Raw genomic sequence first — 24,405 nt, 5'->3', positions numbered from 1 at the left:
CAAAAGAAGGAAGAAAAAAATAGTCCCATTTTGGAGTCTTAATTCTAGAGTAAAAAGAACATGTCAAGTTTAAAAAAAAAAAAAAGAACAAAACCCCCCAAAAATCAGAGAAAGCAAATTTCACAAAAAACACTCAATATTTTAATATATTACTGGAAAAAAAAACATTGGAAAAAACCTTAATACTTTTAATATGTTTTGATATTTTCATTACACCTTGGCATAAATGATTTCTCACCCGCACAGTAAGTTACTTGTTTTCTTCAAAATTAAGCTTGTTGAGAATATCTTAACAGTACTTAGGAAAGGCAATTCTCTCTCTGTTCCCCTACTCTTTTTCTTTCATTCTCACCATCACATTCATCTTATACCCATCCATAAAGATACCCACACCCACAAAAACATACCCAGGCATCAGGAAGAATGCCAGAAGAAAGACGAGATTGATTTTCAGTCAAATCTTTTCAGTATAAATATTTGATAAAGGGGGTTCCCGTTGTAGGTTAGCAGTTAATGAACCCAACTAGTATCCATGAGGACATGGGTTCGATCCCAGACCTCGGTCAGTGAGTTAAGGATCCGGCGTTGCTGTGAGCTGTGGTGTATGTTGCAGACGCGGCTGGGAACTGGCCTTACTGGGCTGTGGTGTAGGCCAGGAGCTGTAGCTCCGATTTGCCCCCTAGCCTGGGAACCTTCATATGCTGCCCTAAAAAGACCAAAAAATAAAAAAATATTTGACAAAAACGATATGCTGATGCATAGTAATAATATATATACAAAGTAGGTATTTATAAAAGATAATTTGTATATTTAAAAATAAGTGCTAATAACAATACTTCAATAATGTATAAAAAAACCTTTAAAAAACTCAGGAAGATTTAATTAAGTTTCAAGAATATTAAAACTTTTTTCCCTACCACTGCATACAATGCAGGATAAGCCCTGTTCCTTAAGAGTATTATTTTATCTGTTGGTAAAAAATTCATATTTATGAAAAAAATTGTTTAGCGATCATAAGCAGAGTCAGCTTTCATGACCTTGCAGGTGTTAAATGTTTCTCTCACTTCCAGTGATCTTCAGTGATTTGTTGGTAGGTTAAAATCAGCCATGGTGGGAAAACATCACACAGTGAAAATCACCAAATAGTACAAATTAAAGGGTTATTTACGTGTGTCTGGTTTTGTTTGTGTTTGGAGAATTGATTGTAAAAAATTAACCAGCACATCCGTGGATATCACCTAAACATTCCACGTTTAGCAACAGAGTGCTCCCCCCCTTTCAGCTGTCATTACACGTTTATTTTTTCGTTAAATATATCCTCTTACTTTCATAGTTATAGAAAAGCCAGTAATTGAAAAAATGCGATTACTGATAAAGTACTATTGTTTGACTTTATGGCATCGAAAGAATAATGAAGCATAGTTTAAAAACATACGTTACTATTTAAATGTTCAAGTTTGAATGACTGTTTTAGGGATTATCGTTTTTATAAAACTAAAATGCTTTTTCAGAAATTTTCTAGTCATTGTCCATCCTCCTCCACTCACTTTAGAAAATGTCAGAATCTATCTGCCTGATCAATTCCTCCTTTGCAGATAGCTTTCAGAAGACAGAAAAAAATGGGATGAAACTCATGAATAGATGGAGTTATAACTGAGATGCCCATCGTAACTCAAAAAAGTTTTGAATTGATAAGCAAACAAAAGGTCTTCAGCAAGTCAGCGCTTCCTCTCTCGGGACTTGTCTTCTCTTGACCTAATCAGTAAACCTCCTGTCTTTATTTTGTTTTTGAGTTTGGCAACATCTGTGCTATTTTTTTTCCGTGACTGAAGAAGCTACAAAATATGGTGTCACATACACCACTGTTACCTGGAGTAAGCTGGAGACTGCGTAATGAGGATATATCTAATTGTATTTACTTCTGAGATGTATACAGACTTTTAGAGTAGTAATTTGCATCTCAAATAGAGAAAAAATAAAGCTCCTCTTTTGTTCTTTTTTTTTAACTGTTCTCGTTGTTCAGAAATGTAGGAAATTGTGTCGTAAGGAAACCTTTTTACGGTAGAGAAAAATTTTCTGCACTCGATGTCTTTCTGAGTGCATCAGAATCGGTCTGTGTTCATCATTGCACAGATCCTAGCCAGCTGTCATCGTGGAGACAGAGAATGTGATCATTGCATTTTGGAGTTGGGTCGTTCACATTCTTCTAGAACACGAAGTTGCTGGTTAGTGTAGGTCAACTCAAAAAATAAGATTCGCTTTCTCCAGACATCCATTGGAGACAGTATTTCACTGTAAATAGGTCAGTCAGTTCTCTTTGTTTATGGATTTCATATTTGCAAATTTGCCCACTGGAGGAAATTTATTTGTAAGCCTCAAGTCAACACTCATGATATTTTCATGGTCACTTACCTGGTCCTGAGTGGGGAAGAAAAAATTGTGTTGCCTGCATTTTCCCAGCTGAGACGATACGAAGTGACACTGTTAATTCTTGTTTCAGCTTTTATACTGTAAATTAATGTCTTTTTATGGTTCATGTAGTTCCCATTTGTGTGTTTTTTGTTGGTAGTTTCGTCTTTTAAAATGATACCAAGCATGGTGTTGAAGTAGATCTCTGTTTCTAAAGCATAGGCTGTGATGTGCCTTCGGGGGAAATGCATATGCTAGATAAGTTTTAGGCAGGAGTTAATACAGTGGACTTTTATTGAGTTCACTGAGTCCAATGTTAAGGAATCAGTAATGTACACTAAATAACGTATTTTTAAACAGAAATATATAAAGCAAGTTACTTAATGACCGGTTGCTAAAAGTGTTGTGACCAGAGGCTCACAAGAACTTAGCCCTAGGAGCAATGATTCAATATTCAGCATTTGCAGCTCCTTCATATATTATAACTACTGTAAATTATGAGACTGGATGGTATGTTGAAGAAAAGCAATGAAAATGTTATACCTAATAAAGATTTTGTGGAGAACTATTAGTTTTCACAAAAATTTTATGAGCATTTGATACTCTTCACTTAAATAAAATATAGATATCCCTCATCAAAATTTAATAAGTGATAATAACAATCTAAATTTTAATGCCACCTTAACACTGTCAATTTGATAGCTGTCTCTTCGCCAAGGCATTCCTAAAAGTTGGCTCATTTTGAAAACACTTGTTCTTGATAGTCAATATTAGTTCTGCATACTCTAGATTATAAGATACTCAATTAGAATGATTCAACTCATTTAAAAACTGTAATATATATAATAGAAAAATGAAGGAAAGCATGCTAACAGAGTCTAAAGCATTCAGGTAATCTGTATTGAAATATAATAAACTTCGACAATTTATATATGTCAGAAGAGGTATTTATACTATCAATCCATATCTAATAAGGAGAAAATAGCTACAATATATTGAATATTTATTATGAAACATATGTTTTCCTTTGTTCTTTATATGTTATTCTATTTTGTCCAGTAATGACTCTATTAAGTGAATTATTTTAGTATCTCAGTTATTCATTTAAGGCTGGAGGCCAGTTTATTAGTTAACCAACCCAGAGCCATACACCTGCTGAGGAAAGAGCCCAAATTCAAAAGTGGGCAGGCCTGACACCACAGCTAGGAAATAAAGACATAAAGTAGGTAATACCTTTTAGTCAATAATATTTTATCAGTACGTGAACGTCCCATTTTTCTAATCTGTTCTCCGTTCATGATACCTAAAATATCATCTAGCTAGCTAGTTAGTTAGCTAGCTAGCTAGCCAGTTTTAAATTGGGGGATTTCCTTACTCCAGTATTCAAGCATTGTGAAGAAACAGAAAGTAGTCATGAATATAATTAGGTGTGAACTGCACTAAGAGTATGGGATATTTCAAAATAAAAATAGTCATATACTTTCTTAGGGCAATAAAGTTATTCTCTAAGTTGTTGGAATGGCTAAATATTTAGCAAATGATTTAAAGAAATAGAGAATATTATCAACCCCAGAAAAGATTACCTGATGAATTTGGCATAGTTATGGGCACCGCTATTAAGCTATACTGATGACAAAACAAGCCTTCTCGGAATATAAAGACTAAAATGACAGCAGTCAGATGCTCAAGTTATTCTTTGTAAAGTTTGTGGTATTATTTTTGGTTTAATATGCTCTGTGCATCACTTTAATAAAGTAATCCTTATACCTGCTTTACCCACTCCTCACAAGTATGAAATTTCTTCCTCTTTTTATCTGAGGCCAGATTTCTCCATACCCCCAGCCCCACTGAGGCTCTTGCAATGTTTCAAAGAACTAAGTTTCTGACACCCTCTTTTATAAATCCAGTGGAACCTTTGGTTCAAATATTACTGTTGTTCTTTTATGTCAGTAAAATCTTTCAGAGAGGACCAAGGTAGGTGATTAAATGCAATTCTTCCTAAGGGCATCACAGTGCAGCAAATGTGTTTGTTTTCTGGATTTGAGACAAGTAGCAAACCCTGTTTACAAATACAGATTGCACCATAGGTATTAGTGACACTCTGTCACATCACATCACACAGTTTCCACTGAATAATTTTAGGGTGTCTGGTTTTCATTCTCTCTGTTCCTGTTTTTAAAGCTGAAGATGATCAGCGTTGTTATACAGAAATAAAATTCACAAGAAAACATGAATTCCACCCACCCCTCTGGCGTGTCCATCCCTCTTGAGTCTTGAGTATCTGACATGGCATAAAGGGCAGATTTCTTTTCCCCTTCAAAGAAAAAAATAGTGCGTCTGCTCTCTTCATTTTTTATGGTCCTCTATAGTGGGAGAATCTGTCTCAATACACTACCATTTAACTACCTTCTCAAAAGTTTTATGGCAATTTAGGCACAGCTGAAATCAATGGAAACTTCCTCCTGCAGGGTTTCTCAGGATTTGATTCTTCACACATGGAATTTGCCAGAAAATCTCAATTACGGTTTGGGCTCTGCTGGAGGGTGTGCCTCCCTGTGGGGAGAATCTCTTGCCACAGGGATGAAGACCCTCCCCGCTGGCCTGGTTCTGGAGTAACTCAGAGAATGAAGAGACAACAAGGTCTCAGGAGCATCCATCCAGATACGCAGAGGAGGGCTTTCGCAGCCACTGCCAGCTCCTAATTAGAAACAGGTGCACTCGATCTTTCATCAACAGCTCAATGCCTGCCCTTTACATTTTAGTGGTCTGTCAGTGTTTGACAAGTAGATGAAAAATGCAGAGAGATGACTATAATAGAGTGGGATGGAGTGAGGGAAAAACATGATTCCCAGGAATAATGTCCTGGACTCCAAAACATGAACAATGGAGTCCCTTTGTGAGTTTATATAAGTTACTCATTTATAAGAAGGCAATAACATAAATTACCCATAATTATACTAAATAAGCAGATTGCATAGACAATGAACACATTCAAGTCTGAAATAGTCATTGACAAAACTCACAGAAAGCACATACAAATGTTTTTCCTTGTTCTCAAACACGGACAAAGATGGAGTTCTAAAAAGAGTAGTGAAGCATGTAGGCTCTGGGGCCAGGGAGCCTGGGGGTCCATCCTGACCTGTCTACTTACTTGTATGATCTGGGACAAGTTGCTTAACCTTAGTGGGTCGCAGAGTTCTCATTTTCCAAAATTGAAAATGTTACTAATACTTGCCTCATAAAATTTTGAGGATTAAGGAAGTTTGACTGACCTAAAGTGCTTGGAACACAGCTGGCCATAGGGTAATTATGGTCTGTGTTAGCTATTGCTTTTGTTGTGGTTATTATTACTGTATTTATCGTTGGTACTAGTGAGATGAGCCGTCCTGTGCCGTGGCTGATCACTTCCTCTTAGAAAAACTTATTTTCATTTGGCCTTTGAACCACCACATTTATTAATTTTTTATGTTTCGCTTTTGTTTTCCAGTATCTTTCACGGACTTTCTTTCGTCTTTTGTGTTATGCCTAAAATCATAGTATCCAGGGCCTATAAATTTGGGCTGTGTCTCAGGGATGGATCTTTGGACCTTTTTTCTCTCTCTGTTTACTCCCTTAAATTCCTTCTGTATGCCGACAGTTTCCAAATATATTTCTACAGCTATACATATTTCCTAAACTCCAGACAGTTGCTTATTTTGGCATTCCTATTGGAATCTGAACAAGGTAGGAGCAAAAACAGGTTTTGTAGTACCTATAACTTCCACAATTGGGGGAAACTTTAAGAAAAATAACTCGGGAGTATAAATACGAAGTTAGGCCTAAAAGTGATTTTTTCTTTACCCACATGTGCGGTAGGGATGCACACTACATTCTTCTGAGATGTCTTTTAGCTTATTACCGTAAATGCTCGTGGTGTCGTGCTTTGTGTCGACCACCTGACATTCCTGTTCACATAGAATACTCTGTGATCCCCCAGCACTCCAGCAGTCATTGAAATCTGTGTATGAGAGGTGTCAGGGCTTCTCTTTCACTGGCTGAATAGTAAATCTGCCTAAGTAGGAGTGTATTGAATTGATTATAATATATTCCTTCCTCCTCTTATTTAGAGAAATTGGAAAAGAAAGCCTCTTTGAAGCCAGGGTCCTGGATATAATTTTTTTCTGATAATTTGATGCATTTGTGCAAGTTGAGAAGAGGAAAGCAGCCTGTAGATAAATTTCCTGTGAGTCTTGACTGTTGCTTCCAGCAGTCAAGAGTGTGCAGACATAAAAGGCTCTCCTGAAGATCTTCCCAGTGTCTGCTCTCTGGGTTTGTGGGTGAGAAGACGCCACGGTCATGCCAGGGGCTCTTTGGTCTGACTTAATGCCAGGAGCACCGATTGATATATGTGCTCTTAAGTTTCCTAGCGAGGAGGGGATATTTATGTAGTGATGGGAGAACACCTGTCATGAGTATCTAGGGTATCTGAGCTTTGCATTCAGAAATTTTTCTCCGTATACCTGGTAGAGTGGGGCAATTGAAGGACTTCAGAAATATTTGTTGAATGTGGGTCTAGAGCACTTGTTTTTTAGATTTTGCTTCCCGCATAAAACCAGAGGAGAATATAAGATATTGCAGTGGAAGGGTGGATGGAACTGGCCTACTGCATTAAGTAAAGTTCTCATGTCTCAATGTTCCAAAGGTGGAACAGGAATATTCCATATCCTAAGTGTGTCATCAAGGGATCTGAGAAAACCCACCATCTTTCCACGCCCTAGCATGGGCCAGCCATCACAAAATGACTTCCATTATTAAGAGACACATATAAGCATTTGAAAACGAGTACCAAATTTTTAAAAAGTCCTGAGGTTGAAAATAAGAGATGATTTAGCAATGAACCACATATAATACATAAGAATGAGGAGAGCCCTTAAGCAGAAACCAGTGTAGAAGGATGATGTCCCAGCTAAACTACCCCGCTGTAATTTTGCTGGGCATTACTAGGAGAAATGAAAGCTTAAAGAAAGACTTGTACGTAGATGTTCCAAACCGTTTTGCTCATAATAGCCAAACACTGGAAAAAACTTAAATGTCATAAAATAATAGATACACAGTGATTTATGTTCCCACTTTGGATTAGAACGTTCTCATCTGGGGCAATGTTGTTCCCCTGAGGAATCAGTAGAATGCAGAGTCACTTTTTGACTGTCATGATGGAGGTGCACAGTGGTATTAGCTTCTAGCGAGAGGAGGCTAGAGATCCTCTTAAACCTCCTACAGTGCGCGGGACATCCCTTCATAGCGAAAATCACCCGGTACAAAATGTTAGTAGTGCTGAGACTGGGAAGCCCTGAACAGGAAGGCCATCAGGAATCTGAACAGGATCATCAGGTAGTGGAAATCTCAGGAAAAAGAAAATTTACTGAATAAATTCTTTGTATACATTTTTATTATAGTTGATTTATAGTGTTCTGTCAATTTCTGCTGTTCATCAAAGTGACCCACTCATACATACACTCTTTTTCTCCTGTTATCTTCCATCGTGTTCTATCAGAAGTGATTGGCTACAGTTGCTGGTTCTCTGCAGCAGGACCTCATTGCTTATCCATTCTCAATATATTAGTTTGTATCTACTAACCCCAAACTCCCTGTCCATCTTACCCCGTTCCCTTTCCCCTGGCAACCACAAGTCTGCCCTCCAAGTCTGTGAGTGTCTTTCTCCTTTGTAGATGGTCCTATTAAGCTTAACTGAACCTCCAAGCAGGGATTTTTATGGGGCTTCTATTTTCAATGATTAAATATTTCTTGAAAACAATGTACACTGTCCCAAACAATGGGGAAAATCAAGGAATCTTTTTTACTTGTCAGCTTAGACGTTAATTAGATCATTTCCCTCTTCTGTGTTTGTCTTTTCAATTCTAAATAACTTTCCATTAGCTATTTTCTCCTCTGTTACTAGTTTTCTTGTGCCAAGTTTTCAAAATACATCTTATATTTATGTCACTGAATTCTAAAGGACTAAAATACAAGGACTAGCCAGAGTTATTGTAATTCAGCAATAGCCTGTATTTAATTGCTTTGCAGAGAAAATAAGGAGCTTATATTGTAAAAAATCTACTCACCAAAATGTTTGAAAGGGAAGTCTAATGGTCTTAAATATCTATTTAAGTGCATAGAAAAATGTATAATGGCATTCAGGCGAAATGATAATTGATGGTACTTCATGAAAATCACTTGTCTTTTTAAAAATAATTCATCTGGTCATGAATCGGGGAGCTTGTGATCTGTGGATTCTTTTTTTCTTAACTTGCATATATAGAATGTAACTACATTTGTCTTGTGGTGATCAAATATGAAAACATTTCAGAAAGGAGAATGCTCTAAGCTGATTCTGTGTAGAAGCTACTTGTCAAATACAGTCAGTGGCTTTTATTTGAACAGGTGTTTAAAGTTTTCTTTGCAACCTTTGCCTCTAGATTTCTGCAAATACCTACATCATTTCCAGATTTCCACTGTAATTATAAACACGTTCATTTTAAAAGTGCACTCCTCAAATAAAAAGTTTTTTTTTAAGTGGTAAAGGGTCACAATTAACTGGTCTAGATTAGTGTTACCATATTAAAATATTATTATAACTCTTGATATAGGCATCTTTAATCCCCTGAAAAGGGATTTCCCTTTCCAAGCTAACATCTAACATCTCTTAAGGGATTTACTTTGAAATAAAAATACTGTATTAATTGCACCTCTACACAAAGGTCAATCCTATGCAACAACATAATCAGAGATTTCTAACTCATAAATTGATAACACATTGTCTTAGAAGAAAATATGGACAAAACTGCAATGAACTAAGCTAAACACTGATATTCTCCTGTGCTGTCAGATTCCCCTGTTGCAGTTATTGAAATAGATTTTCAAGAATAGAGAAGTTGAAAGTCCTTTTACATCTCTGATATTTTCAGTTTCCTCCTTTTCCTTCTCTCTGTTTTAAATACTTGGACCCTCAGCAACTCCTGTTTTCCCTAACTAAATGGTAAACATAAATTACGGAATGCACTGATGATCATTGTGTAGATTCAGAAAAAAATTAGATTCCAGTAACTGAATTATGTAGGAGAAACTGGGAAAGGAATAGGGACTAATATTTACCTGATGCCTAATATGTGCCAGAAGTGTCGTAAGCAATACTGACATACATAAAAAATGACAACTTTATGGCTGTATTATTATCCCCGTGTTTAGAAATAAGAAACCTGGGATTCAAAGAGACCAGGTGCCTTTCCCAATCCACACACTGAGTAAAAGTCTCCTAAATATTTTATCTAGGTTAATATTACTCCAAAACCAGACACTTTATGTATTTTTGTTTGTTTGTTTGTTTCCTCTGGTTAAGTTTTTATTTTTTTTTTTATTTTTTATTTTTTTAGTTGTTTTTCTTTTTAGGGCCACACTCGTGGCATATGGAGCTTCTCAGATTAGGGGTCTAATTGGAGCTGTAGCTGCTGGCCTTCACCAGAGCCATGGTAACGCGGGATCCGAACTGCATATGCGACCTACACCACAGCTCACGGCAACACCAGATCTTTAACCCACTGAGCGAGGCCAGGAATGGAACGTGCAACCTCATGGTTCCTAGTCGGATTCATTTCCGCTGCACCACGACGTGAACTCCGATGGAATTTTTTCTTTCTTTCTTTTTAAAGCCACTTTAGAGGTTTGGTTGACTTAGAAAAACTATATATGCTTAATGGATATAACTTGATGAGTTTGGGGAGAGATATACAACCTCGAAATCATCACCACAGTCTATGCCATTGACATATCCGTCACCTTCAAACGTGTTCTCCTGCCCTCCTTATTATTATTATGACTTTTGTGGTAAGAATACCCTTACCCCGAGGCCTGTCCTCTTAGTCATATTCTGAGTTTGTAGTACAGAATTGTTAAAGGGAGTTGGTATGCTCCATGGCACATCCCTAGAACTCATTCATCTTGCACAGAATCTGAAACATCATACCCTTGACTTGTATCTCCTATTTCTTCCTTCTCCCAGGACTTGGCATTTTCCACCCTACCCTCTCCTTTTAAGAGTTTGACGATTTTATATTTCCTAGATAATTGGTGTTATGTAGTCCAAAATATATATAAAACTCTTACAACTCAATAGCAAAAAAAAAAAAAAAGGGGTAAATAACTGAATAAACATTTCTTCAGAGAAGACATACAAATGGCCAACAGGTATGTGAAAAGATATTTATTGTCATTAATCATCAGGGAAAAATAAAAAGCATAATAAGCTCTCATCTCACACCAGATAGAATGGCTATTATCAAAAAACAAAGATTGCAAGTGTTGGTGATGATGTAGCCAAAAGGGAACCTTCGTGCACTGTGAAAAACACTGTGGAAGTTCCTTAGAAAATTTAAAATAAGAGCTATCATATGATCCAGCAATCCCTCTTCTTTGTATGTATCCAAAGGAATGAAACCAAGAAATCAAAGAGCTATCTGCACCTCTGTGTTTAGCACAGCATTATTCACCGTAGCCAAGACACAGGAGTAACTTAAATGTCCATTTAGGGATGAAGAAAATTTGATACACGGCGGATATTATTCAGCCTTAAAAATGGAAGGCAGTTCTTATTTTAAGATTATAATTATTTGATTTTATTTCCATTTTCTTAGAGTATAGTCGACTTACACTGTTGTACTAGATTCAGGTGTATAGCAAAGTGAATCCACAATTCTGCCACAAGTCTGCCATTTTTGGCAACATGGATGAACCTGGAAGCTATTGTGCCAAGCAAAAGATGACTATTTCTGTTCATTAGAATATAGTATTAAATTTAGTATTAGAAAATGGTGTAATACTGTTCCTTTTAGTAGTAGTCAGTTTGAGAAGAGTGACAGTAGCAGTAGCAGTAAGTGACAAAGAGAGAAAATGTAGAGAGAGAAAGCCAGAACTTATTAAGCATTTTCTGTGTGCTGAAGACTTTGAATTAATTTCTTATTTAATCCTCAAAACTCTTGACATGCAGTGGGTAGGGCCATTTTGAATATTTAATAGATAAAAACCTTAAGTGATGTTACATTAGTTGTTCAAGTAGAAAAGCTAATAGATTATATAGTTTCATACTCAAATTGCAGGAATCTAATTTTATAATCCCTTTTATTAACACTTGACTGAGAATTTATTATGGTTCAGATATGACAAGTAAAAAAAATCTACAAATTAACTCAGTAATTTGCCTCTGATACAGAATGAGAGAAAAAAATGGAATGATAGGAAGGATCTTCAGTGAGCAAACGAAGGATAAAAATGATGTTTACACTATAATCCTAACTCTATCTAAATTATTGTAATAAAAAAGAATAAGGGGTATAACACAGACTGTTACTGATTATTTTCCCTGTGTTGTGAAATTACTACTACTGCTACTACTGCTGCTACTACTACTGTTAGTGTTGTCATTTGCTTTGCTTTTTGTAGTTTCCAGTTTCACCGATTACAATGTATAACTTTAATATTTTCATTAGACAATAAACAGTATTTTAATAGTTTTTAAAAATTAGAAACTGGTGGAGAAAAATATGATTATTGATCCATATCGTTTTTTAAATTTTTATTGTTATTTCCCCAATACAATTTTTTTTCTACTGTACAGCATGGTGACCCAGTTACACATACATGTATGCATTCATTTTTCTCACATTATCATACTCCGTCGTAAGTGAATAGACATAGTTCCCAGTGCTACACAGCAGGATCTCATTGATAATCCGTTCCAAAAGCAATAGTTTGCCTCTATTAACCCCAAGCTCCCAATCCATCCCAATCCATCCCACTCCCTTCCCCTTCCCCTCCCCCTTGACAACCCCAAGTCTATTCTCCAAGTCCATGATTGTCTTTCCTGTGGAAAGATTCATTTGTGCTGTATATTAGATTCCAGATATAAGTGATATCATATGGTATTTGTCTTTCTCTTTCTGACCTACTTCACTCAGTATGAGAGTCTCTAGTTCTATCCATGTTGCTGCAAATGGCTTATCAATCTTCATTTTAGACTAAGAGTGAAGTCAAGAGAAATATTGTAATAGGATTTTTAACTCTCTGCTTAGAACAGGTAAACACAAAGGATACAGGGGAAAAGACTTTGGTAAGCTTTAAAGAGTATCTTTCCATGAATGTTTAATTACTGAATAAATACTTTGTTTTTGTGCAAGCAGGAACAAACCTTTATAGATGTTTCCATCTTTAACATTCAAGCTAAATGTTACTGTTTGAATGGAAAGTATAATTTGTCCTGTGGTATATTAACATTGTGCTTTCCTCACTGAAATTTACAATCTGCATATTCTATGAAATTCTAAAGGGAGGTGGTTCTAGTGTGCCTTGAATCAGAAGCACAAAATCTTTTTAATAGGAATAGTCATTAGTGTGGATTTGGTAAATAACATGTGAATTTGAATATGAGGTTTTATTACATCTATGTTTTCGTTTTAATTAGTGACCATATAAATAATAAATGAGATATGAAAGGAGAGAAATGAAAGAAAGACTTCCTTTAAGAAACCCATTTGAAAGATAACATGATGTAACTTCAGAGACAAGATTCCTGGGTTAGAAGACATTGGTTATGTCCAAAACACCCATAAGACATTTTTCCATAAGACATTTCGTCCATGCCAAAAAGTCCTCAAAAATTGGTCCTATTCAAAATGTGCGTGAACATATTTGGCTCAGGACAGGTGGTTTTGTACAGGATCAAATATCAAGGACCTGTTGGGATGGACTGAACGTATTGTGGACTTTTTAGATAGGGCCAAAGGCCTGAAAGGGGTTTGTGGAGAAGCAGTTTAATTTTAGCCTCAGGTATACATAATTTCTGCATAGAACATGATCTTTCCAGGACTTAGAAACTTTTCTGAATGGGCTATTCACACTACATCTTCAATACCGGAGACTTTTTTTTTTGTCTTTTCAGGGCTGTACCCATGGCATATGGAAGTTCCCAGGCTAGGGATTACACAGTCACAGCAACGTCAGATCTGAGCCACATCTGTGCCTATGCCACAGCTCATGGCAATGCCGGATCCTTAATCCACTGACCAAGACCAGAGATCAAACATCTTCAACGCTGGAGTCAAAGGACTTGTAAATCAAAATTAAAAAGAAAAGTTTATTTGCAAGCATTAGAATTTCCTCTTTGTTTCAAAATAGAGACTCAGATTTTGAAATATTTAAGTTTGGGGAGCATCTAATTTATGAAATAATTTATTTTTGCTAATCTTTAGAAATATTGAGACTGGGATTATTCAGGGGTGCAGTGTGAAAACTAGGATGGAAATAATGTGCTGAGAAAAAAATGACATACTAAATAGGTTTTTCAATCACTGTCACCCTTTCTCCATGCGTGTCATCTCTTTTTTTTTTTTTTTTTTTTTTTTTTTTGGTCTTTTGTCTTTGTTGTTGTTGTTGCTATTTTTTGGGCCGCTCCCGCGGCATATGGAGGTTCCCAGGCTAGGGGTTGAATCAGAGCTGTAGCCACCGGCCCACGCCAGAGCCACAGCAACGCGGGATCCGAGCATCGTCTGCAACCTACACCACAGCTCACGGCAACGCCGGATCGTTAACCCACTGAGCAAGGGCAGGGACCGAACCCGCAACCTCATGGTTCCTAGTCGGATTCGTTAACCACTGCGCCACGACGGGAACTCCCTGATTTTACTTTCAATTAGTATTTAACTAAAGGAAGTCTTTACTATATCAAAATATAATGTATCAATTTGATAATAATAAATATCCCTTATATCCTTTAGTTTCATTAATGTTGATAATTTGTTTTAATGCTGTTATAATAAATTATCTGCAAGGAGCCATGTAAATGGCAGCTAGCTGAGTTGAGCTGTCAAATACAGAGAAAAGAAAATATTCAATCATTAAATATTTGAGAATCCATTACATGCATTAGATATGTTATCTAACTTGAAATTCTCCATAACTTCATTGGGAATTATGAAAAATTACAGTGCAATAAATTCATTATATTGTAGTATATTATCTTTATTTTATATTTATCCTGTGGATTTCCAGTGAATTGTATAATTTAGCTGGCATTTTATGCAAGTTAATTGAATATTTTAAATCAATATTATAACCTTTATCAAGTGTTCTTTAGCATATTTATAAAATAAAGTTTTTCCCTTAACTTAGAAACATTCTAAACTGATTAAACCCCAGCATGAATAGAATATTAAAGAAGAAAATGTTTTCAAAAAGGAGGTACAAGGAGAACAATAAAAACATAAATATATAAAATGTACCTCACACTAGCTTTTCGACTGCCAAGATTTTTTCACTGATGAATAAGGTTACTAACTACAAAGCTATCAAAGAACATCCTTTGTTTGCTTCATCTCCACTGTGTTCATTATTCTCTTTCCCTTAGAAATTTACAACTTGGAAAATCTAGTTAAATTTTTTCTAAACATTTTCTCAATAATTTAAAGTCTTTACTTTCTGGAAAGCAATCTAATTAAATTTCTTTTTCTTTAAGACCAATATGTTAGGTCTATTTCCAGCGTTTCTGCCTGACTTGTTTCTATGCCAGGTTTCTAACTGGATGAGTCAGTGGTCTGTCAATCTCTTTTATTTTATAGAAACATTATGAAATGTTAACTCTTGACCTCTTTAAGGGGATCTTTGTCAACTCAACTTGTTGGCCCTGTAGCACTCAGCAGTTTCTATCAGACATTGCATTCAAAACTCTTCTACCACATTTCCAAACATGAATGCCAGAGAAAACACTGCAGGAATCCAGTGAAGGATGTGGATGGTATTTAGATCAATTCTTCACAAAAGCAAAAGCCAAGTTTCTATTGACATATAGTGTTGAGTCTGACACTTGGGAACTCCAGAACTTTGATAATTTTAACTATTGTATGTTATATTTTATTGATATAAAAGGTTTTTTTCTGAGTAATAATCATCATCCAATTGAGATGAGAAATTCTCCTTGAACTTCCTAAGGAAAAAATTTCTAGGAAATGGTTTCTTAAGATGAAGAAGGAAAGCAGAAACATTATCACGGTTTGATTTACATTGTGTTAATGAGTGGCAGCAATGACTTTTTTTAGTACACTTGACATAATAACTGTAACAAAAGTATAGCATTATAAAAAGGATACTATGAGAAAAACAATAAATGTTTGCTACTGTTTTATTCATCCTATCTCGTACATGTTTTAGTCATCATTAAATTTTGTTAATAATTTTTACAGCTATTGCAATTATTTTTAAATATCTTGAATAAATTTAATTATAAAAGAACATAATGTAAATTTCTTATTTAATTAAATGAGAAAGGTCTTTTCTTCTTTATAACAACTTTTAGACAGCAAAAAGAAGTCTATAGTAAGTGTAATCTGATTTTATTCAGAGATGAATAAATGTAGCAAGCAAGAAATTCCAATATGTAATAGCGACATAAGAATATTCAAAAATAAAATTAAATATTCGATGTGAATATATAGAATATGCATAAGAATTATTCAACTATATATATTTATTATTATTATTATTATTATTATTATTACTAGGAGAGCTTATATACTTTTATTCATATGTATTCCAAAAAGATTAACCTGAGCTGTTTTTATCCATTTGGCAAGCAGTTGTGTTATCCCCATTTATAGTTGAGTATACGGATATACAGAAAGCTTAAGCAAATTGTCTGAGGTCACATAACTTCTAAATAGTTCCAAAGGTTCATAGGTTGGCTGATTCTAATGATTGTGCTTTTATCCACTGCAATATGTTGCTTCTTTGTATGGTTCCCCAAGTCCAGCCATTTAATCAAAGTTGTTCAGTTTTTATCAGGCATATATATGTGGCCAAATACCTGGTTTTTCATGTATACATGTTTCATTCTAATAGCACTCAATCACTTCAAGTCATATAACAATATCATTGCCCTTTACCCAAGGATAAAATGATGACTCAGTTGCAGAAAATATAAATAATGGGAAACAAAGAAGGAATACTGAACAAATAGATATTATAGAATTAGAGAACAGGTTATGATGGAGGAGACAATAATCAAAAAAACAGAAAGAAGATAATTCCCCTAATGTTACACTGTCTAAATAGTAAGCAAAATCTATAAAATTTGACATCTCTCAAGAAATATCTTGATATTTTAGGTTTATTTTGAGACTGAGTAATGTGGCTAAACGATGAAAGGAAAACAAAAAATGTTTTTCCTAATGGCATAATGCAAGGGCTTATCATTAGTTCTACATGATGAAAATATTATTTACAATAAGGACAATACCTTTTAAAATCCCACTCCAAAAAATAAATACCTAGGAAAAACCTGATGAAGTAAGTGAAAGACTTATATGATGAATTTCTCAAACCATTATTCAAGGAAATTAAAGAGGATTCAAAGAAATGAAAAGATATTCCAATATCCTGGAGTGGAAGAATTAATATTATTAAAATGGCCATACTACCCAAAGCAGTCTGTAGATTCAGTGCAATCCCTATCATATTACACATGACATTTTTCACAGAACTAGAACAAACAATCCAAAAAATTATATGGAATCATAAAAGATTCAGAATTGCCAAAGCAATATTGAGGAACAAAAACCAAGCAGGAGACATAATTCTTCCAGACCTCAGACAATATTACAAAACCACAGTAATCAATACAGTGTGATACTGTTACAAAAACAGAAATACAGACCAATGGAGCAGAATAGAGAACTCACAAATAAACACAGACTCCTTGGTCAATTAACCTTTGACAAAGCAGGCAAGAATATAAAATGGGAAAATGTCTCTTTAGCAAGTGTTGCTGGGAAAACTGGAGAGCTGCATGTAAATCAATGAAACTAGAACAAACTCTCACACCATGCACAAAATAAACTCAAAATGGCTTAAAGACTTAAACATAAGACAAGACACCATAAAACTCCTAGAAGAGAACATAGACAAAACATTATCTGAGAACAACTGTAAAAATGTTTTCTTAGGTCAGTATCCCAAAGAAATAGAAATAAAAAGAAAAATAAACCCGTGTGACCTAAGCAAACTGACAAGCTTTTGCACAGCGGAGACAATAAAAAAAAAAAAAAAAAAAAAAAAAAAAAAAAAAAAAAAAAGACAACCTACGGAATGAGAGAAAAACTGTTTCAAATAATGCAAGCAATAAGGGTTGTATAGTATCCAAACTATACAAACAACTCATGAAATTCAACAGCAAAAAAAAAAAAAAAAAAAAAAAAAAAATCAAAAATGGGCAGAAGACCTGAACAGACATTTATCTAAAGAAGATAAACAGATGGCCAATAGGCAAATGAGAAAATGCTTAACATCAGTGATTATTAGAGAAATGCAAATCAAAACTGCAGTGAGGTACCACTTTCACACTGGTCAGAATGGCTGTCCTTAATAAGTCTACAAATAACAAGTGCTGCAGAGGGTTCAGAGAAAAGGGAACCCTCCTACACTGTTGGTGGGAATGTAAATTGGTACAACCAGTATGGAAAACAGTATGGAGGTAGCTCAGAAAACTAAAAATAGAACTACAGTATGATTTAGCAATCCCACTCCTGGGTATCTATCCAGACAAAACTTTCACTGAAAAGACACATGCACTCCTGTCTTCACTGCATCCCTATTCATAATATCCAAGACACAGAAACAACCTAAATGTCCATCAACAGATGAAGGGATTAAGATGATGTGGTACATAATATGCAATGGAATACTTCTCATCCATAAAAAAGAACAAAATAATGCCATTTGCAGCAAGATAGATGGAACTACAGACTCTCATACTAAGTGAAGTAAGTCAGAAAGACAAAGATAAATACCATATGATATCACTTATATCTGGAATCTAATATATGACACAAATGAACCTATTTACAGAAAAGAAACAAACTTACGGACAAGGAGAACAGATTTATGGTTGCCAAGTGGGAGGGAGATGGAGTGGAATGGATTGGGACTTGGGGGTTAGTAAATGCAAACTATTGCTTTTGGAGTGGATAAGCAATGAGAGCATGATGTTAGATCAGGCAACTATATCTAATCACTTGTAATGGAGCATGATGGAGGATTATGGGAGAAAAACCATGTATGTATGTGTATGACTGTGTCAATTTGCTGTAATTGCAGCAGAAATTGACAAAACATTGTAAATAAACTGTAATAGAAATAAAAACTAATCAACCAATCAGTCTGACAAATATTTACTCCAGTTTCAATTTTAAAAAATAATAAAAATATTTTGAGTCATATCTAAAAAGTTTTAATGAAAAAGGACCTAAAGAAATTTATCAGGTATATTATTATTCTTGTGTAAGAGCAAGAGTCTAAATATCAGATATATAATGGTAGAAGAAATAAAACATCACAAAATCTCTTGGAAAATCAATAAAAAATTAATCTATCAAGAAATCATTTTATTCTGTAAAGAAATCACATTTTAAAAAGGCTGGAAAAAATATCAGTGAATCCTCAAAATCTTTGCTTAATTATTATTATTACCACCATGATAATGAAAGCTCCTGTAAGAGTAATAATTCATAAAAATAAAATGGCCATAACATGTAATTCATAATAATGTGTATCTTAAATAATATTTTTTCATCACAAGTGAATGAATGATGGAATTAAAAGAAGAGAGTTAATGTGTCATCTTAATGCCTTGATATTATTAGCATGGAAAGTTTATGTTTATAGTTAAAATGAAAATAACATATTTTTCTTAAACATCTTAACAAAAAGTAAAGGGTTAATCAAATATAGCAAAATCCAGCAAAGAGAAAAGAGATAAGACAAGTTTGGCATGAAAATAACAAAGCATAACATTGATGAGAGAGATGAGGCTAAACTTATAATTTGTCATAATTAGTATAAGTGAACTAAACCAACATAATAAAACAGAAAGATTAGGGGATTACATCAAAACTCAAATCCAAATAAGTGGTATTAACAAGCCAAATAAATAAGTCAAAGAAATAGTGAAAACTTTAATATATAACCAAAAAAAGAGTGCAACATTACTAATAAAAGAAAAGGCAGGGATTTGGGGAGAATTAAAGAAGATGTAATTAAATCATGTTAAAATAAAATTTATGCTGAAGATTAAAGAGTCATGATTGAGAAATGAGATAGTATTGCACATATTTTTTAAGTGACCTCTGTGACCTTTTTCCTCTTTTCCTCTGCTAATGTTTGTTGAGTACCACCAAAGAGAAAAAGATACATACCTGTCTTTTTATTAAACAATATAGATATTTTTAGTTTATGATCCTATCGTTACTATTATGTTAGTTTTGATTCAGGCTTATTTGACCTTGGAAATTATAAAAGTAGATTAGTATTTTCTTAAAATTTTATTTACTATTCCAAGCATTGCACTCATCTTGTGGGAAGCTATTCATTGTTTATTTAAAGTAGCTACTTGTGACTTCCAATTCAAGCATGAAAAATTGGGTAATGGGAAGCCAATACTTCTGCTGATAACAACTAGGAAAAAAGCTGGATAAATTACAAATAGAAATCATTTGAAGGCACCAGAGAACATTTCAGTGCATCATACCTATCGATAATTCAGCCCTAGCAGCTAACAGAAGAAAGAAGATACCTTCTCTTGGATTACAACATTATTTGGAACCTCTATTTTTTCAAACCATTGACATTAAGTGAAAAATTATTATTAAAATGTCACATAAAGTGAAAATTTATGACATACTGACATATAAGACAGAAAGTTAGAGGAAATAACAGACAATAGAACCCAACCAAAATATTTGGATATTGGAATTAATTGAAAAAAAAAACTTTAAGCAACAATTAATATGTTCAAGAAAATGCAAAAAAAAAAAAAAAACCCAAAAAATTAAATAGTAGATAAAGTTAGGAAGAGATGCATTGGAGAATTTAAATCTATGAGATAAAGCAAATGAAAGTTGAGGAAGTAAAAAATCAAATATCTGCTATTAGGAATCTAACAGTGATTTAACAGTACATTTAATCAGCAGAAAACTATAGTTGTGAAATGGAATATAGGTAAATAACAATAGTCAAATTTAAACATAGAAAAAATTTAAAAAATGTTAATATAAAACACATACTAAAAGATACATGTACCCCAATGTTCATTGCAGCACTATATACAATAGCCCCGACATAGACACAGCGTAAATATCCATCTGCAGAGGAGTGAATAAATAATATGTGGTATATATACAAAATGAAATATTATTCAGCCATAAAACAGAATGAAATAATTGCATTTGTAGCAACATGGATTGACCTAGAAATTATCATTCTAAGTGAAGTTATACAGTAAGACACAAACATCATATACTATCACTTATTGTGGAATCTAAAAAAGTATACAGCGAACTTATTTGCAGAACATAAACCAACTCACAGACTTATGGTTACCAAAGGAGATGGGTTGCAGGGGAGAGGAATGGGCTTGGGGGTTGGGATAGAAATGTTCTAAAATTAGGTTGTCATGATGGTTGTATAATCATAAATATAATTCATTTAATTAAAAAAACACATAAAATATTCATTGGATGAACTAATTTACATTTGCCTTGAGTCCCAGAGACAGAGTGGAATGGAGCTTAAGCAATATTTGAAGAAATATTTTCCAAGAATTTTTCATATATAATGTAAGACATCAATCTACATATCCAAAGGAATCACAAGTGGGAGATATATAAAGAAAATTATACCAGATCAGGGCTTAAATGAAACCAGAGGCACATATAAAAATCTTTAAATTAGCAAAAAAAAAAACAAACATGTTAGTTTCAGAAGGTTAGTAAAACTGAGACCTGACTTCCCAACAAAACTGATGCAAGGACCATTATTATGAAATACCATTTTTAAAGTGCTGAAAGAAAATAATTCTAACCTAGAATTCTATACATAAAAAAGTTAAATAAATCTGTAAGATATATTGTAAAACAAGAAAAAATAAGTTTCTCACTGCACAGCCCTTCACTAAAAATAACAACAACAAATAAAACCATAAAATTGATTTCTGTAGTCAAAAGGGAAAAAAGTTCAAGATGTAAATGTGGAAATATAAGAAAAAAAATAACAGTGGAAAGGGGAAAAATTGATAAATATAAATGGATACTTTCCATACAAAACAGCGTCTTAAAAGACTTTTAATTTGGGAAGTTCCTGTTGTGGCTCAGCGGTAATGAACCTGACTAGCATCCATGAGGACGCAGTTTCCATCCCTGGCCCACCTCAGTGGGTTTGGGATCTTGCATTGCCTTGGGTGTAAGTTGCAGACATTGCTCGAATTCTGCGTTGTTGTGGCTGTGGTATGGGCTGGCACCTGCCGCTCTGGTCCAACCTCTAGCCTGGGAACTTCCATATGCCATGGGTGTGGCCCTAAAAAGACAAAAAAAAAAAAAAAGATTTGTAATTTGAAATAAACTTGGAACTAAAATATATGACAACAATAATGCAGCAGTCTGGAGGGGGAGGAGGTATTAAAGGTAGTCAGTCAGCTCTATGGCAGGTTCCACACCTCCGAGTATGATTACTGTCACTTCCGTTAGAAAATCATCTCCGTCATGAAATTCAAGGAGAAAGAGGGTACAGTTATTTTCTTCTGTCCCAACATTGTCTCTTCAATTAACTGAGAAACCTAGGTGATTGGTAAACTCACAGAAACGTAACCTTCACTAATGAGGCCGAGATTCCCACGGTGACCAGATCTCCTCAACACCTCTGCTCCCTGAGTTGCAAAGCTTCTCGCAAGAAACGGCCACCTCGAGTATTCATAGGAGAGAATTATGTGAAATCTGTTTCGTTCCAAATTCTTCATGTAATTCAGTTGTGTTGGCACAAACTAACCGTTTCTTGTGATGATTAGATTTGTGTCAGCTTTGCAAAATTGAGGTGTCTTTGAGGAAGAGGAAATTCTTCCCCACGCTGGCTGTATCAACCGCCTGAGTTTCTAGGCTGACAGTCAACAACATGCATGTCAAACTTGCTTAGCTCATTCTAGCATAAGCCAGTTTTCCGAAATAAAAATCAATCTCTCCACATACACACACACGTGCACACATGCACGATCATATAATCACTTTTTTCTGTTCCTGTGAAGACTCCTGTGGACACGTTTCTTTTTATTTTCCTCATGCATACTGTTCTATGTGTTCTAATTACCGAGTACATTTCTTTTTCATATTCAACTCTGACATGTCCACAGTTGTCTGCTTGCTTTGTTGTAGGTGACAAATTAGGAAAAAATTGAATTTGAGTAAGTTCTCTACATAGCTTAAAAATGTAGTATCATCTAATTTTGAAGGGCATGGGCCACTTAATTCTTGCTGTAAATGAATCCAGTAAAGTTGTGGGCAACTCTTTAAGAAAACGTTGGGCTTAACCTCCTCAACTATTCCATACTTACTGTTTTTTGCAAAATTCTAAGAGTTACTTTGATACGTACTGATAGTTCAGTGTTCACTGATTTAATGAAAACTTTTGGTTCTAGTAGAATTAAGTAAATTTTTAAAATTCCATCCAAATAGAGACATTTAATTAATATGACCAATCCAGCATCTTGTGGTTAGAAAGTAGTTCTGGGGAGTTCCTGTCGTGGCGCAGCAGAAAGGAATCCAACTAGGAACCATGAGGTTGCGGGTTCAATTCCTGGCCTCGCTCAATGGGTTCAGGATCCGGTGTTGCCCTGAGCTATGGTGTAGATTTCAGACGCGGCTCGGATCTGGCATTGCTGTGGCTGTGACGTAGGCTGGCGACAACAGCTGATTCGACCCCCAGCCTGGGAACCTCCATATGCCGCAGGTGCGGCCCTAAAAAGACAAGAGACAAAAAAATAGAATGTAGTTCTAACTGTTTATAGGAGGAATCTGCAATATCTCCTCACCAAGAACAGTGATACATTCTTTTAAGACATGTTTTTAAGTCCTATTGATAAACTGAATATCTAAGTTTGTTATCATTTTATGCACTTGGCAAAGGGTGAATCCTGTTTAAAAGAAAGGTGATGAATATTCTCAGCCTCCATTAATATCAATGGAAATCAGTGACAAACGGAATCTTTTGGACGTTAGAGAAGTTGAACGGAAGGTACATCAGCTCATTGGCAGAGTATCTCTTTTTCAATTTCAGTATTTGAGAATGGTTTGTAGGCTTCTTGGAAAAGTGAAAAATGACATTCTCATGCTACAGTTTTACATATGTAGAATCTCTCTTCTCTCACAAGGAGAAAAGACATGAATAGCCTCCCTTTAAAAGATATTTGATACATTACTTTTATACCAAAATTAATTGAAAAGATAATGTATTAAATAAATTAAAATATGTAAGTTGAATGTCTTTTTTAGAGCATGAAAAAATTTATCCCTAACATTTAACACATTTTTTCAACTTGTTTTTGTTTGATACTGATGTTTTCCCATGATGATAAAGTTTGTATAGAAGGCCATTCTCATAAACAAATTTATTACATAACTGTTAATATTTCCTGATTTTATATCTTTTAAAACATTTACAATTCCTAAAAGCTATTTTCCTGAATTTTTCAATAATTACTCCTATGGCTTCTTTCCAATATTTTTTTTTCTAAAAAGAGAATATCGTATTGCCCTCTTCAACTGTAGCCCTCTATATAAGAAATGTTGTTTTTTTAGAATAACGGCATTAGGTTACCATTTTTGGTTGGCATATCCCACCCCATCCTTCCTGATTTACTTCGTTGGCATTATTGGAGCTATTTCAGGGTTTTTTGTTTTTTGTTTTTTTGTCACAAAACACTGTCTGAAACTTTATATGTCTTTCAACTGGGCAAACTCAGTAAACACTGCAGACTTCATTTAAGGTGACTGTACCTAATGGGAATAAAATTCATTATCTGTTTTTAACATTATTTTGTTATGTAGTTAGTAAAAATAGATGTATTTACTTAAACATACCAACTTGGTTTTAACAGTTAAA

General features: G+C 34.6%; 1 long non-coding RNA gene across 5 annotated transcripts in view; it reads left to right on the top strand.

Moving 5' to 3' along the window:
- LOC146403598 (uncharacterized) overlaps window positions 1–24,405 on the top strand; it is a 686,469-nt gene that overhangs the window by 272,462 nt on the left and 389,602 nt on the right. For 2 of the 5 annotated variants that reach the window (XR_014845507.1, XR_014845510.1), the window contains one exon: window positions 1,596–2,993. The exons of the other annotated variants lie outside the window; for them this stretch is intronic. This is a non-coding gene — a long non-coding RNA (uncharacterized LOC146403598). Of the gene's footprint in view, window positions 1–1,595; window positions 2,994–24,405 lie in introns of those variants that run through there. 5 annotated transcript variants of the gene reach the window in all.

Source organism: Sus scrofa, chromosome 5, assembly GCF_054392235.1.
Source record: "Sus scrofa isolate SSC_HxYL_T2T_F1_AM1 chromosome 5, Sscrofa_HxYL_maternal_Yorkshire_Landrace_v2.0, whole genome shotgun sequence".
NCBI classification, from domain to species: Eukaryota; Metazoa; Chordata; class Mammalia; order Artiodactyla; family Suidae; genus Sus; species Sus scrofa.
The sequence above is the reverse complement of the archived record's forward strand: the minus strand, read 5'-3'. Positions and strand labels throughout refer to the sequence as shown.